The sequence below is a fragment of the Pelmatolapia mariae genome, linkage group LG6 (genome assembly GCF_036321145.2).
Source record: "Pelmatolapia mariae isolate MD_Pm_ZW linkage group LG6, Pm_UMD_F_2, whole genome shotgun sequence".
Lineage (NCBI taxonomy): Eukaryota > Metazoa > Chordata > Actinopteri > Cichliformes > Cichlidae > Pelmatolapia > Pelmatolapia mariae.
The window spans coordinates 11538882-11556529 of NC_086232.1; positions in this window are offsets into that span (position 1 = coordinate 11538882).

Here is a 17648-nt window from a genome sequence, read left to right on the forward strand (position 1 = left end):
GTGCTGCACATCTCGTATCTTCACACCATAGACAATTGCCTTCAGATGACCCCAAAGATAAAAGTCTAAGGGGGTCAGATCGGGAGACCTTGGGGGCCATTCAACTGGCCCACGGCGACCAATCCACTTTCCAGGAAACTGTTCATCTAGGAATGCTCGGACCTGGCACCCATAATGTGGTGGTGAACCCAGGGCTGGACTGGGACAAAAAATCGGCCCGGGCATTTTGACTAGAGACTGGCCCACCAGGATAGAGATTGAAAATGTGACGTCATTCAGGGGTAAAACCGCAAAGGATTCTGGGAACTTGTGGCAAGAGGTACTAGCGCACGCAGGCTTTCAATTGAACTCAGTTACACAGCGATAAAAAGAAACCCAAAAAATGGCAAGAAGCTGTTGTATTATTAACTGCAATAGCCGGTCGCATGACAGCCACGGGAAGCCGACGGGTAAAGAGATCGGTTTTTTTTATCGGATTACGTCGTTGAAGAGAAATTTTTTAAGCCATGTTTCCGAAGTAAGAGCCGACGGATGGTCTGGATATACCAAATATAACGTCTCAGAACACTCCAGCTCACATGTTAGTCTGCTCCAAGCATTCCCACAAAGGTCAGTGTTTTGTAGTAGTTAATACGTCATTTTTCTTAACATAATTGGTGATATAGGTTACAAGCAAGTCTGGCGCTGAACAGAAATTGCTCCTTTATTTATTGTGCATAAACAGTGAATTGTCCTGACACAATATTGCGTTTCGCTTCTGTTATTACCATGGTAAATTGACAAAAACATATACTTTTATTCACAGGATAAAACAGTTGTTTTGTATCACTAATTGTCCAGTGCGATTACAACATACAATATTATTGTCACTGCTACATTTCTGTAATGCGTACCAGAAATTATTTCCACTACTAATTAATTACCGTTGAGCTCAAAGGTTATATTAATAAACGGTTAACGAATGTGTATTTATGACGACGATTTGTGAGACTGGTAAACTTACCTTTGTTTGTACGATGGTCTTTCGTTCTACACAGTGCATTTCAAGGTCCTGTACCCATCCGTCGGTAAACTGTACCTGGGCTTGTTGCAGTGACCTGAAGTTACTAAAAACTTCATGAGTGTATGCACTCACTCCAAGAACTGTATAATTATAAATATGAGCGCGGTGAAAGTTGGGCAGCACGCTAACGTCTTTTGTCCACTCTGTGTGCTCGTAAGGGTCTGACCCTTTCACTCCTTTGATTTTTTCCTCGTATCTTTTCTTTGCCTTTTCGTCGAGTCTGTCTTTGTACGGTCCGGCATTATTCTCCTTCGTTTTCTACATTCCTTTTTTGTACGGCAAAGAAAAACCAAGAAGGTATTGGAACTGGAGAATGAACGTTTTGCGGTGCTGCAAATGCTTGTATTTGATGCGGTACTTGGATTGTTTTGCCACGAGTTCCCGGCATGCAATGCACGAAAGTCACGTGGTCTGTCAATCGCTATAGGAAAAACCATAAAGCCTTTGCATGAAAACAACTGCTTTGATGTACACTGCCTTGTTGGTATATATGTATCAATCTAATAAACTTAAACCTACACCATCCTCCCTATTCTGGATTTTAAACAGTACATAGCGGAAACAAAAAGACTGCTTGGTCGAGTTAACCTCCTGAACTATCTACAACACATGGTAGAAACCTTAAATTAAGACCAAGAACACTAGAGGTGAGACATGATCATTAATTAATGGTAGAAACCTTAAATTAAGACCAAGAACACTAGAGGTGAGACATGATCATTAATTAATATTAAAATTAATAAATGACAGATTTAGTGATATTTTCATAAACACCTCCTTTCCTTTTTTTGTTCTCCATTTTCTTTAGTTCGTCTATAAGATGTCTAAACAAGGGGGAGGGTGCATCCGGCCTCCTCGGCTGTAATTGGTCCAGCCCAGAGTCGATCATGACCAATTGGCCAATCCAACACCTTTCATTATATATACCCTTCCTAAAAAAAAAATCCATCGGCCCATAAAAACAAAAAATCGCCAGCGGCCCACCGGGCAAATGCCCGGTATGGTGACATGCGGCGAGTGCTACGCTGTGGGCTCTTGCTGAATGAAGCTAGGACAGCCACTGATGTTTCTTCATTAGTGACAGTTTACTTGCGTCCACATTTTGGCAAATCCAACACTGAACCAGTTTCACGAAAGCAGTTTGCTAACTGTAGCATGGGAGATGGGTGGTCTCGTAGGGTGTCTTGCATTGAAATCTGCTGCAATGACCCGGTTACTGCATTCACCAGATATCAACACAATTTCGATCCGCTCCTCACGTGTTAACCTCTTTGACATGTCAATGGCTGTGAACAAAGAGAAACTTGTAAATAACTCATGAAAGAATAAAGTTACGTTGAAACCAAGCACACCATTGTTTTTCTTGTGACATTACCAATAAGTTTGATGTGTCACATGGCCCTCTTCCTACTGAAAAAACAAAAGTTGTATCCAAGATGGCCGACTTCTAAATGGCCACCATGGTCACCACCCATCTTGAGGAGTTTGCCCCCTCACATATACTAATGTGCCACAAACAGGACTTTAATATCACCAACCATTCCCATTTTATTACGGTGTATCCATATAAATGGCCCACCCTGTAGTCCAAAACAGAGATCATATTCTTTGGCTCTTAATTATTAACTGAGAAGCTGAAGAATAACCTGGGAGTTTTATAACTCCTTAAAACACAGGCTAGAAACCTTGAGATAATCTCTGACACAGATTTGAAATTTTACAGACAAATAAATGCGGCAGTTAACAGCACTTTGTTTTTGCTTAGACAAGACCTTCTGAGTCAGAAGGTCTGCTTCTCAGTTGCTCATGGTCATCCTGCTGTTGAGGCTTATTTCAGAAGGAGCTTATAATTTTGTTGTTGCACCAAAACGATGGAAGTGTGTGAATGGGTGGATGACTGAATGTGTAAAGTGCTTTGGGGTCCTTAAGGACTAGTAAAGTGCTATACAAATACAGGCCATTTACCAAATGACATCTGCAAAGCATCAACTGGGAAACATTTTCTGTCAAGCTTTTGGAAACTGATGATTTCTGGAACTGTGATTGGAGGACTGGTTGCTGGGTTATTGCTCATTTTCTGAATTATTAAAAACACTGCATTACCACGATGTCAGAGCCCAGCCATATTTATCTGAGGCCAGATGATACTGTCCATTTAGTCCAATTTCAGTATGTCTTAAAGACATAAAGGTCTGGATTGGTCAGGCGCAACTAAACTTATTGTAATGACAATTTGTACAAAATACAGACTTTCTAAGTGCAGTATAATTACTTTGAACCATGACTTTTTTTCTGATATCGATGTTTTTGCCCCTCTCCCCATTTTCGCAGAGGCGTGAGTCACCTTCCATCTTCTGACTTTTGGACTTCCCCTAACCTAACTCAGTACAAGGGCAAAAAAAACCTCTTATCTCTTTCTTTCTTTGCAAGAAAATGACTACAATCTGCAAAAATACACTCTAAAATGTCAAACCACATCCGAACTCTCTTCTCGTTACAGAAAGATAAGTTTGTTTCTATTAAGAAAAACAGTCATTTGGTATTCAGAACAATCTGTCCTTCCTTTTTCGCCTTTTAATCTTTTTTCTTCACATTAGTGTAGGATCTGAGGCCACATCTTCTAACACGTGGTAAAGAAGCTAGTACCAGCCCTGCTAACATTTTATACTAAAACTCCTTCTGGTACATATCATGAACATTAATGACAACATTTCTTAATAACCACCTTAATTACTGACTGAAACCCATATTTGATAACTGTTTACTGGAACTCTTCATATGATGAAAGATCCTAATGCAAATGGAGGAGGCCAACATTAAGATGACAAAGCAAAATTAAACTACCACATAGATAGGTTTACTGATTTTGCAATGCTAATTACTTGGCATGAAAGACCACTGACAACTAAAGTACTTGATGACAGAATTACATGATGAAAAAACAGAAGAAAAAAAAAACAATTCACATAAGAAAAACCAAGTAACCTTTGTTACTTAACCTTAATTAGTTACATTAATTTCATGCCTTTACTTTTTCTGTCATGGATTGCTGTGTGAAGGCAGGAGACGAGGAACCAATCGCAGGACTCAAAGAGGGAAACATGAAGTCAAAACAGCTTTAATGCTGACCTCTTAAGTAAAAAAACCAAAGAGGCAGGCGGGCGGGCAGAACACACAGCGGGAGAGGGTGAACCAACGTTACTTGTAACGCGTTACTGTAATCTGATTACTTTTTTCAGGTAACGAGTAAAGTAAGGGATTACTATTGCAAAAACGGTAATTAGATTACCGTTACTTTCCCGTAGGAACACTGCGTTACTGCGTTACTAAAACCGTGATTTTTTTGCGAGAATGTCTCATGATAGTGACGTAAGCGAGTGCGACGTTCGTGACAACAGCTGTGTGCAGATCAACAATGGATAATATCTCGAGTGCGGGAGAGAGTATGAGCGTGCAGCGTTTAAAGCGTGGAAGTACTGACCTTATTTTGAGTTTGATTCCATAAAAAGTGACAAAAACATTAGTGTCCGTTGTGCGTGGGAAGAAAACTTCTTTTTACAGCGAAAAAAAAACCCTAAACTTCCAAGCAAGCACCGGGAGTGCGCTACCACCTAATGGGAAACTCACAGAGAAACTCGCGGATTCTTCAACTGATCGCTGCGGCACACCTGCACCAGGGTAAATCTCCGCCTACGCCACTCCTGCTATATAGGTGAAAATAGAGCAACAGGACCGCTAGTCTTTGATTTTATTTATTTTCTGCTGTGTTTTACTTGCATCTATTTGAAAGAGTGAGTGTAAACACACACAAAAAAAATTATTTTATGTGCTGGAATGTGCAGAAAATAGGTTTAAATGTTAAACAAATTTCTTCCAGTCAGAGAATGTTGCATATAATTAAATTTTGCTTGATGCATAAAGTTAAAAGATTAAAACTAATAAAACAAGTTTTAAAAAGAGACTTTTCCATTTGATTAAATTTTGTATGATGGATTATACAGAAAAAGTAGAATTAGGCTGAAAGATCTATCGCTTTATTACCTATTCAGGTTGTAAATCGTGTTTTTAAAAAGTAACTAAGTAACTAAGTAATTAATTACTTTTGAAAATAAGTAATCAGTAAAGTAACGGGATTACTTTTGGGGGGGAAGTAATCAGTAATTAGTTACTGATTACTTTTTTCAAGTAACTTGACCAACACTGCTGGCGAGGAAGGAGGGGCTAGCAGGTCCAGCGAGCGTGTGGTGTGGGGGTTAGCCGAATAACCCGAAGCCAATCCAATAACAGACCTTTATTCGCTGTCAGCAACATTACACCTCATAAGCCAGGTCTCCACGGCTGTACTCGTCCGTGCATACATGCGCGGAGGTTGGTATCGCCGCCGCCAGCTTGTTACAACAGTATGGTTTCTTTGAGAGAAGAACATGAGCAGCATGGAATGGCTGCTGCTAACAACACACACCCACTAGGAGACTCCCAAAGCTATTACAATAGTAGGGCAACCCCCCCTAGTGGTGCTATAACCCAAAAGGGTTGTTACACAGTGTAGCATAAGAAAAAGTGAAACAACTAGCGTGGCTCTGCTTTTCAGGATCTCCAAAGCTACCCAATGAACAATTTTTAAAAATTAATTCTCACTAAAATTGAAGTACAAAAACACGACAAGTGGAGATACCAATAGTATGAATAATATTAACAGAATTTGTTGTGTGAAAGGCTAAGATTGTCTTGGTTAAGTACACACTGATGCCCAGACAACGTTTGTGAACACAGCACTAAATCTCTCCAAGCACCTAGAGTATGCTAACAAACAGCTAGCAAACAAAGTGATGTGTAAATCAAATGGCATATGTAAGGCTTGTTTTAAACCTATACTACGGTACTGTTTGTACTATTGACTATTTTTATGGTAAATGGCCTGTATTTATATAGCGCTTTACTTAGTCCCCAAAGCGCTTTACACTACATTCAGTCATTCACCCATCCACACACAGGTGATGGCAAGCTACATTGTAGCCACAGCCACCCTGGGGCGCACTGACAGAGGCAGGCTGCCGGACACTGGCGCCACTGGGCCCTCTGACCACCACCAGCAGGCAACGGGTGAAGTGCATTGCCCAAGAACACAACAACCGAGATTGTCGGAGCCGGGGCTCAAACCGGCAACCTTCCGATTACAAGACGAACTGCCAACTCTTGAGCCACGATCGCTAATAGATATTTGTACTATTGACAGACTTTGTGGTGGATGTTGTTTATACAACTAAATAGAAGATATACACTACTAGTCAAAGGTTTGGACACACCTTCTCATTTATTTTTTATTTTTTTTATTACTTTCTAAATTGTAGATACAAACTGAGACATCAAATGTATGAGGCAAGTTATAACGAAGTTTGTAGCAAAGAAAAAAAATAAAAACCTAAAATATAGATTCCTGAAAGTAGCCACCCATTGCTTTGTTGAAAGCACTGCAAACCCCTCTCTTAATAAGCCTCATGATTTAGTCAACTCACACCTGTTTCACTTTACAGGTGTCTTGTCGGGCCAGGTTGGTACCCAGCTGACAGCCCAATTTCACAACTGTTAGAATTCATATTATGGCAAGAACCAATCAACTAAGTAAAAAAAAATGACAGTCCATCATTACTGTAAGAACTGAAGGTCCTGTCTTTATTCATTCATCCATTTTGTGCCACTTATCCAGATTTGTGTTATGGTCTCTCAGTTCGTTTGTGTACTAACTCTCTCCAAGCCCAGGTTGGGTTGAATTAGAATTTAGTATTAGAATTTAGAGGACGTTCCTTTCCTCCCAGTCTTCATCAGATTATCTGCCAGTTTTGTATGGTAAACAGACTAAACCAAGTTTATTTTCTGAAACTTACCTTTTGTGTTCTAGCAGCCCCTTTCCTCCTCTTCCAGTATCTCCTTTTCCATCTCATCACATGGACCCTTCAATGATTACTTACCGCTTCACCTGCCTACCTACGCTCCAACAACTTCATCCTCAGCAAGTCACCACCCTGCAGACCCAAACCCCTTCTGGACGTCGCCTTCTAATAAATCAAGTAAGCAATCTGGATCAGTCTTTTTTTGTCTTTATGGATTTTTGGAAGTTTTGGGATTAACTCATCCTGTGTCCTGCTCCCTAGACAACTCACCTCCACGACCTGTACATTTTCCCAGAGCTTTGTGAAAGTCCTATTTGTTGAAAACAAGTCCTGGGTCTGCCTGGGTGCCTCTTCCTGTTCAGACTTATGGTGTTTAGGATATTAGAAAAAGAAGTAAACTATTCATTCAAATATAGAAAGCTGCTGGTTGCAGTGGTGACACTAATGGTATGTCCGGCTATATTATTACTTAACAACTGATATATTGTACCCTTCAATGGCAAATCCTCAGTGTTAGCAAGTGCTACATGCTGGTATATACAGATATATATGATATGACTTCTAATTGCAATATTAACTAAATAGTTGGACTAAAGTCTCAGGAGAAATCCTTACAAAGAAAATATGACTAATAAACATGTTTAAGACATTTACAGGCTCATCATTTGGAGAACTAGTTTCATGACTTTAGTCAGAGAAATAACTGCTGACTGCATGTATCAGCATAAATTCTGGTAGGTTTTGAAACAGTTACTGATTAAATGTGAACGTCAATCTGCGGTTTGTTCTGAATGGACAGATTTTAGTCATAATAATACACGTAACAGGAAAAAGAAAATATGAGGAGGGTTGGAAAATGGCTTCAGTGGCTTGCGTCACTATTTCATACTCCTACTGTAAACCAAGGCAGGAAACCGTCAGTGAAAATAGCTTCATTGTAAATTTGGCTGCATTAAAATATAGTCGGTGTGAAACACTGGAACAAGTAATTGTCACAATCATTTTTCCTGTATGAAGAATTTATTTTAATAAGTTCACATTATATATTTTGCCAGGCTCCAGCATTTTATAGAGTAAATTTGTGTAAAAGATTGTAAATTTGCTGTGGCAGGTTGGATTACTTAAAATTAGCATGTGAGTCTAATCAATTTTGGCTCTTAGAATATTTCAATCAATGAATTTCTGAATTGTTAACTGATAAGAGACTGTGGAAAATATGACATCCTACAATTAAAAAAAGTTTATATCTACTAAATTACGTAAAATAATATATGATCATCATTACTTAAAACTTTCCACTGTCTTGTCTTACTATAAAATTTCAATTAAAATACACTATTATTAGTTTTTTCTACGGAGGCTTAAATGGTTCTCAGACAGTTATTGCAGCAGGTCATTTACATCAGCGGTCCCCAACCGCTGGGCCACGAACCAGTACCGGGCTGCGAGAATTGAGGCTCGGGTGTGAATGGTTATGGTTTTCAGGGTTTTTATTGCTATTTTCTTTTTTATTGTTTTTATCGTTAACTCCGTTTCCCCGAGTCTTTTCCTGTGTGTTATGAATGAATCTTCTTTTTTGTGGTACTGGTGCTGGTTTTATTTTGTTGTATTTATCCGCGACACCTTAAAGGCCGGTCCGTGAAAATATTGTCAGACATAAACCGGTCCATGGCGCAAACAAGGTTGGGGACCGCAGGTCTAGTACACAGGCATAATCAGACACAGAATTGTTATTAGCATTATACAAAACGCACAAATGTATAAAGAAAGTAATCTCTTTAAATGTTTTTCGATGTGCAAAAAAAAAAGAGAAGACATACACTTCAGTTTTCATGTATTTATTATGGCAACAACCGTTTGGGTTTTTTTGTCTGTGTTTTAGCTTTTATTGTCTGTACGGCCACCCAAAGGGTAATAGCTGGAACAGGAGATGTGTCTTTTGGATGCTGTGGCCTTTACTGTGGCAGTGGGACCCGTGCCAACAGCATGGTGGTGTTGTGGTCAAAGTGCAGGCAAAAAAACTTGAAAACTTGACGTATATGGGCTGAGGGTCAGATCTGTACTCTTATTTCTTTAGCTTTTCTGGCGTTGAGGACCAGGTCGTTATTGCTGCGCCATGGTGACAGTTTTTCCAACTTAACATTTCATAATGACTGGTGTGAGATCCACTGGCCAGCAGCCATTTAGGAAGCTGGTCCCCCCCGGGACAGGGATGACGGTTGAGTACTTCAGACAGGAAGGGACAGTGGTCTGTGCTAAGAAAAGGTTGAATAATTAAGACGTCTGTGAGCTGGTCAGCTGGTGTTGGACGGTAGATGAGATGTAGCTTTTTTTTATGTTTGAAGCGGATGAAGCAGTAGTTCAAACCCAGAGCCGTGAAGAGCGGAGGAGTTGGAGTCAGTGATATTTCGGACCCTCATTCCAGTACAATTTGTAACAGATCTGATAATGCAGTGGTTCCCAAACTTTTTTTGCTGGGCCCCCTTTGTTTTACAAGAAAAAATGTTTTTTTTAAACTCCTTTTTTGCGTTTACGTGTGGGCGAGGAATACAGAGTTCGTCACGCAACGTCAAAGGTATGTGCCTTTTTTCACGTCACGCTGTGCGCCGCGTTATTGTTTACATGAGATGAATTGTAGAATGGCAGGTAGAGACAAAATACAGTTACTGTTAATCTGACTATCTTCAGGTTTTACACGCTTACATATACACACGCAGTTACTGTCCCTCCATTTAGAAAGGCAGAGGAGTAATTATTTTACGTGTAGTTGTTTTTTTCCTGTGTAATAATATTCAACATTACTATCAATACATTTCTCAAAAATGCCTCTCTGTGCAAAATGGGTTCAAAAACATAAACAACTGTTGGATACTGTTTGTCCGTGATTTGAACAGGGGAAACAAATCGTGGCAGGATCGGCCTGATATTATTTGTATCCCACTGTAACTTTACTGTATAAAGAGCTAACATCTCCAAAGTGTCAGGATCAGTTAGTCATTATAAGAAGTGTTTGTGAACTAAAAATCAAGAATGTGGGATACTGTTTGTCCGTGATTTGGAGAGCCCAGCGCCTGCTCCCAACGCAAGGGAAACTAATTCTGTTGCAGAGACCTACCTCGGCACTTGTGCAGGTGAAGCCAAAGAGAAGATATGCTTCACCATATTTTCTAGTCTTTGGCTTGGAATGAAGTTGGTTTGGAAACATATTTGGCGATGCTTCATCTCCTACTTTGCGTTTGTGTGGGAGCCCCATCAAAAACCTGTCCATTATCCTAGCAGCGTCCAAGCGTTCATTTTTTTTTTCTTTTCATACCAAGCCCCCCTGCAATGGCTCAGCGCCCCCCCAGGGGGCGGGCCCCACACTTTGGGAACCTCTGGCCTAACATATGAAACAGGAAAAGACCGCCATGTAATCCATTTATTTCAACAAAGTAACTGTCTTCTAATTATCACCTTTTTAAATGGTAGTGGAATACAGTTACTCATTTTGTATTTTAAATGTATAATGCTGGTACATGTATTCCATTACTCCCCAACGCTGGTAACAAGTACAGTCACAAAAATGCAGACGATTCAAGCTCACATTGACACTTAAGACCAATTCATTTCTGTGTGGAGAAATGTGCCCCTGCACCTGTGTGGGTTCTCTTCAGGTACTATGGCTTCCTCTAAAACTTCAAAGACATGCATTTTCTGTTAATTTGTGATTCTTAATTTTCCATTGGTATTAATTTTTATCTAATGTAATCTAAAAAAAAAAAAAAAAAAAAGAATTTGCTGGAGGAACCCACCCAAGGGATTAATAAAGTTTTATCTAATCTAATGTGAGCATGAATGGTTGTCTCTATTAGTTATCCCTGCAATGAACTGGCTACCTGCGTAGGGTGGACTGTCACAGTTGGGACAGGCTTGAGCACCCACTTGATCCTAAATTGGAGAAGCAGTTTATATATATAAAAAAAATAATAATCATTTTAAAAGTATCCTCATTTTGTAAAACACAAATTAATAGCATCTTTAATATCGAAATGATAACAATACTGGTAATTTTATGACACATTCAGGTGCTACCCAGAAAGGAACCTCTTCTCAAAGCGTCCTCTCTGCAGCAGGAACATCAGACATGTGTAAGGTTTTGTTGTTGTTGTTTTTTTGATTAACACATGTATTAGGTACTCTCAAATCTCTGCAGACTTTTTTTTCCCTAAAGCCATGCACCTTGTGAACATTGTAAGTCTTCAAACTGGCCCCTGGTTCAGTATTCATGTCAATGACCTTTAATAAAAAAGAAGGGATTTTGACATTCTGTGTCTCTTATATAAAAGACAACAATAATAATACACTGTGCTTGTAAGCTTAAGAGTCTTCAAAATATACAATATGTATAATATACATAACAATAACATAACTTCAGAGTTCATATTTATGCTTTCAACTTTCATACACTGAACCAAACAATGATGGGACATTGCAAATATCCCTAATCTTTTTAAAGAGCTCACTAATACAGCCCTTTTGACCATTTATTTGCTGATAACATGGCACCAAATTTTTACTGTTTAAATTAAGCTTGTAACTTACTCTTATCACTACCATACTGAAAATGCACAAGTGCTAATTCATTGTTTGGAATATAGCACACTTTTCATTCTTTCTTTTAAAATGAAGCTTATGCGCAAGTTGTTGCAATTGGTCATCTGCCAGCTTTCCTGGGTGTTACGCTGCTGCTTTCTGTTCTCTACATCACCACTGCGTTCCCACACTGCCAGTTTCAATACTGACATCATTATTCTAGTCTAATCATCTTCTTGCCTGCTTCCTTTGGGAAAGCCAGTCTCCACTTTGTATATTAAAACTGCTGTTATCCTCTTTCAGACTCATTCATGCAACCCATCTCCACCTCATACACAAATTCCTTTCAAGCCTCAGGCTACATCTTCACCACCACCAGTACCTAGACTCTGGGGGGGGGGGGGGGGGGGGGGGGGGGGGGGGGTTCCTCTGTTTCAATAAATCATGTCCAGTTCTTCAAAATGATCTCTCTTTATTGAAATATTATACTAGATTATGTCTATATTGAATGACCAATAAACCATATATACCAGCTGTTAGAGGGAGCTGTTCTGACTGGACTTTATAATGATAACGCAGTGCTTTGAAAGTGCTATTAAATCCAATGGCAAATTCAAGCCTGGTAATACTTATTTAGTGATGGAAACTTTATATGACCTCATGTGGCGATCTGCCTGAATCACTTCACTGAGATCATATTTATAACAAGCTGAACAGTGTTACTTATTAAGCTTTTATTTTAGTAACTATGCAACATACTTAGGCTTTTCAATTGAAATTTAATTTTGATCTAAGTAATAACTAAAATTACTTATCTTTTATTCCCTTATATGTCATTATGTCACATTTGATAGGGCAATGTGAGAAACTAGTATCATGTGAAAATGTTGACAAAAATACGTTTTACAGAAGTGATCCCACGATCAGTTTTCAGTTTTCAGTTTCAGTTTTCAGTTTTATTTGTCATATGCAAGTTAGCACAGGGTCAACATCGCAATGAAATGTATTTGACGAGCAGAAGACAGTCCCTCAGCAGAATGGTACAGGAGAAAAAAATAAATACAATAAAATAAAATAAAATAATAATAATAAATAGAAAAATAGTAAAGAGCAAAATATTAATAAGATGTAGTAAAAGAAAAAAAGAGATAACTAAAGAGATAACTAAAGAGTTAACTGTCTAAATATATATATATGTATATACGTATATACATATAGATATATATATATATATATATATACACTAGTGATTAAATAAAGAAAATCTTAAATAGGAATGGGGGGGCAGATGGGATATTGCACAGGAATGAGCAGCAGTACAAACTAAACAGTACAAAAGTTGTTGTTTTTTTGTTTTTTGTTTTTGTGGCAGTTGTTACAGTATTGCACTTTTTTAAAATATAAATATCAATAAAGTGGAGTGACCAGTGCAGATTATACAGAGTACTTGTGAAGCTGCAGGGTAGCTTGTGAGTGCGTCCTGTGGACTGTGCTGTGTGTGTTTAAGTGTTGTGGTTGAGGTGTCGTATGGCTTGATGGTAGAAACTGTTTTTAAGTCTTGTAGTCCAAGCAGACAGACTCCTGTAACATCTGCCAGATGGTAACAAGGAGAACAGCTGATGTGCTGGGTGGCTGTGGTCCTTGATGATGCTGTGTGCTTTACGGAGGCATCGCTGAAGATAAATGTCCTGAATGGCAGGAAGCCTCATGCCAGTGATCTGCTCTGCTGCCTTCATTACCCTCTGTAGTGATTTACGGCTGCTGGCAGAGCAGCTTCCGTACCAAACTGTAATGCAGCTCGTCAGCAAGCTCTCGATTGCACACCTGTAGAAATTTGAGGTGATGTTGGCGTTCATGCCAAACTTCCTCAGCCTCCTCAGGAAGTAAAGCCGCTGGCGAGCTTTCCTGATAGCAGTGTCTGTGTGAAGGGTCCAGGAGAAGTCCTCGGTGATGTTGACTCCAAGGAATTTGAAGCTGCTGACCCTTTCGACCTTGACACCGTTGATGTGGATGGGCTGGTGTTCCCTGACTGGTCGTTTCCGGTAGTCCACTATCATTTCTCTAGTTTTGCTGATGTTGAGAATCAGGTTATTTTCCAGACACCACTCGTACAGTGCCATCACCTCCTCTCTGTAGGCTGTCTCATTCTTGTCTGTGATGAGGCCTGTGATGGTTGTGTCATCCGCAAACTTGATGATGATGTTGGACTCGTGTTTAGCAACACAGTCGTGTGTGAACAGGGAATATAGGAGGGGGCTAAGCACACAACCCTGTGGCGTACCTGTGTTTAGGATGAGTGGTGAGGAGGTGTGCTTACCAACTCTCACCACCTGGGGCCTGTTTGTGAGGAAGTTTAGAATCCATCTGCAGATTGGTGTTCCCAGCCCAAGGTCGACGAGCTTCGTGGCAAGTTTTGAGGGGATGATGGTGTTAAATGCCGAGCTGTAGTCGATGAAGAGCATCCTTGCATATGTATTCCCTTTTTCCAGGTGAGTGAGGGTGGTGTGCGTTGCCAGGGCGATGGCATCCTCTGTGGCTCTGTTTGTCCGATAGGCGAACTGAAGAGGGTCCAGTGTATCAGGGAGGGAGGAGCAGATGTGACCTTTGACCAGCCGCTCCAGGCACTTCATGATGACGGATGTCAGTGCAACAGGACGGTAGTCATTCAGACAGGAGACCACTGATTTTTTGGGAACAGGAATGATGGTGGATGCTTTGAGGGACGTGGGGACCACTGACTGCCTCAGGGAGAGGTTGAAGATGTTGGTGAACACCTCTGCCAGCTGGTCGGCACACACTCTGAGAAGCAGGCCTGGGATGCCGTCCGGTCCTGGAGCTTTGTGAGGATTGACCTTTTTAAAAGTCCATCTCATGTATGTATAACAGCAGTAGAATAACACAAGCTGCTGTGTGACCTATAATAACAGTGATCATTGTAGCAATAACCCACTAAACTACACAGAGGAGAGACCAAAACACAAGGAAAACCTAACAGACAAGAAACTAAACAGGACTACCTAATGAACCTTAAATCATCATCATTATAATACATAACAATCACCAAAACACAAGAAAGTCAAAATGCTGGGTCAAATGATCCAGATCCATGACAGCTGCCCTGCCAAACAAAAGAGACTTTCAATTGTGGTTCTGTCAGGAAGCTCCTCTTTGGTGCTTTCTGTGACCTGTGACCACGAGAAACATTAGGAGGTGGTTAGAGTAGGCCTTAGCGGGACTACAGGGCTGTTTTGACTGACTGGGAGACACTCTATGAGCCTCACACCAAGGACATCAGTGGGCTTACTGAGAGTATCACTGACTACATAACCTGCTGCACCGACTCCATTGTTCCAGCTCTCTCTTCACATTGCACTGTTGCCTCTAATGAATGTCCTGACACCCTTCTCCCACCTATCACTTTCACTCACGAACAGGTTCAGAGGCAAATGAGGAGACTCCAATCATGCAAGTCTGCTGGACCAGACAGGGTGAGTCCCCAGGTCCTCAAGGCCTGTGCCCCCCAGCTTTGTGGAGTCTTTCAGAAACTGTTCATGTTGAGTCTGAGTCTGCAGAGGGTCCTAGTGCTGAGGAAGACATCACGCCTCGTCCCTGTACCAAAGATGCCACGTCCCAGTGGCCCCCAGGATTCCAGGCCTGTGGCACTGACCTCCCACATCATGAAGACCCTGGAAAAATCATCCTGGACCAGCTCTGACCCATAGTCAGACCACATCAGGATCACCTGGATGCATCAGCAGGGGTGATGAGATGGCAAAACCAAGTGTAACCCTGGTGAGATTTACAGCAATCAAAAGTACAGGGTTCTTTGAATGCATCGTACTTCTCGTCTGATAGTTTAATTTCCGGGCTTGCCCTGAAGGCATCACCTGCAGCTCGGTGCGCGTGAAGGTGTGGTGTAGAGGAACAAAGACGGCAAGGAAAAACTCCATGCTGCCGCGAAGCACGGTTTTCCAGTTAAAAGAGAGAAAAGAGGTTCCATTAACATTTGTGAGAGAGCTGCCGTTAGCGGTGAACCACAGACGGGTACCTACCTCGAAGGAGTCGGAGTGTTTCTTCGAACTTTTTGAACTATTCTGGTGAGTTAGCCTAGCTCACTTAGCACCACTATAGAGATTGAAAATGTGACGTCATTGAGGGGTAAAACCGCAAAGGATTGTGGGAACCCAAGGCAAGAGGTACTAGCGCACGCAGGCTTTCAATTGAAATAAGTTACACAGCGATAAAAAGAAACAAAAAATGGCAAGAAGCTGTTGCATTGTTAATTGCAATAGCCGGTCGCATGACAGTCTCGGGAAGTCGACGGGTAAAGAGATCGGTTGTTATCGGATTACGTCGTTAAGGAGAAATTGTTCAAGCCATGTTTCCGAAGTAAAAAGAGGCGACGGATGGCCTGGATTGCAGCCATTCAAAGACCAAATATAACGTCCAGAACACTCCAGCTCACAGGTTAGTCTGCTCCAAGCATTCCCACAAAGGTCAGTGTTTTGTAGGAGTTAATACGTCATTTTTCATATTTAATTAGTGACGTAGGTTACAAGCAAGTCTGGTGCTAAACAGAAATTGTCGCGCTATGCTCCTTTGTTTATTGTGCATAAATAGTGAATTGTCCTGACACAATATTGCGTTTATTACCACGGTACATTGACAAAAACATATACTTTTATTCACAGGGTAAAACAGTTGTTTTGTATCACTAATTGTCCAGTGCGATTACAGCATACAATATTATTGTCACTGCTACATTTCTGTGATGCGTACCTGAAGTCATTTCCACTACTAATTAATTACTGTTGAGCTCAAAGGTTATATTAATAAACGGTGAATGAGTGTGTATTTATGAGGACGATTTGTGAGACTGGTAAACTTATGATACGTATGATGGTCTTTCGTTCTACACGGTGCATTTCAAGGTCCTGCACCCATCTGTCAGTAAACTGTACCTGGGCTTGTTGCAGTGACCTGAAGTTAAACTTCATGAGTGTATGCACTCACTCCAAGAACCATATAATTATAAATATGATCGTGGTGAAAGTGGGCAGCACACTAACGTCTTTTGTCTACTCTGTGTGCTCGTAAGGGTCTGACCCTTTCACTCCTTTGATTTTTTTCCTCGTATCTTTTCTTTGCCTTTTCGTCGAGTCTCTCTTTGTACGGACCGCCGTTGTTCTCCTTCGTTTTGTACAATCCTTTTTTGTGTGGCAAAGAAAAACCAAGAAGGTATTGGAACCGGAGAATGAACGTTTTGCGGTGCTTCAAATGCTTGCATTTGATGCGGTACTTGGATTGTTTTGCCTTGGGTTACCGGCATGCAATGCGCGAAAGTCACGTGGTCTGTCAATCTCTATTGCAGTTCAATGCACTAAAAAAAATAACTAACCAGTCAGAATAGTAGTGAATGATGTTTAAGATGTGTTTTCATAGTATTGTGATGTTGTGACAGTTTTGTTTATTATGAGTGTTTAGTGTTTTTTCCTCTCTTGGGCCTGCTAGTTCAGCCGCGGCCAGCTAAGTGGTTATGCGCAGTTCACGTGCAATAGCTGTGCTGTAGCTGTAACTGCGGGTGATGAACAGTAATGCCAGTGTATTTACTTTTAATGTGTCACAAGATGCAAATTTATTTTAATATTTAAAAAGAACCAAGGACATTAGGAATAAGGACATTTAAGGAATGTGGACATCTAACATTCTGCATGTTTGTGTGCAGACTGGGTTTTTTTTTTTTAGGGACAATTCCACGTGTGCCGAGTGAGGAGCTGGTATCGTGGATCTAAGACACTGTTGCTGCTGTGGAGGCCTTCTGTGTGTCAGGACGCCGACAAGTTGATGCCTGCCGTACCAGGAGGGCGGTAGGAATTAAAAACAAAAGGAAGTCCACCTGAGAGATACCTTATCATTTTCTTTTGCTACTTTTTTCTTCGCCTGGAACTCAGGTTGTTTTTTGTTCTCAAACCCAAATAAACTGGTAACTAAATGAAACTGACATCATAAAAACTGACGGTTGACAACCAGTAAAAGTCTAGTGGTACCACATTTTCTTTTCTTTTTCCCTTTCTTTGGGGTGTTGAAATATTGTGTTTTCTTTCTTGTCTTACATCTGTTTT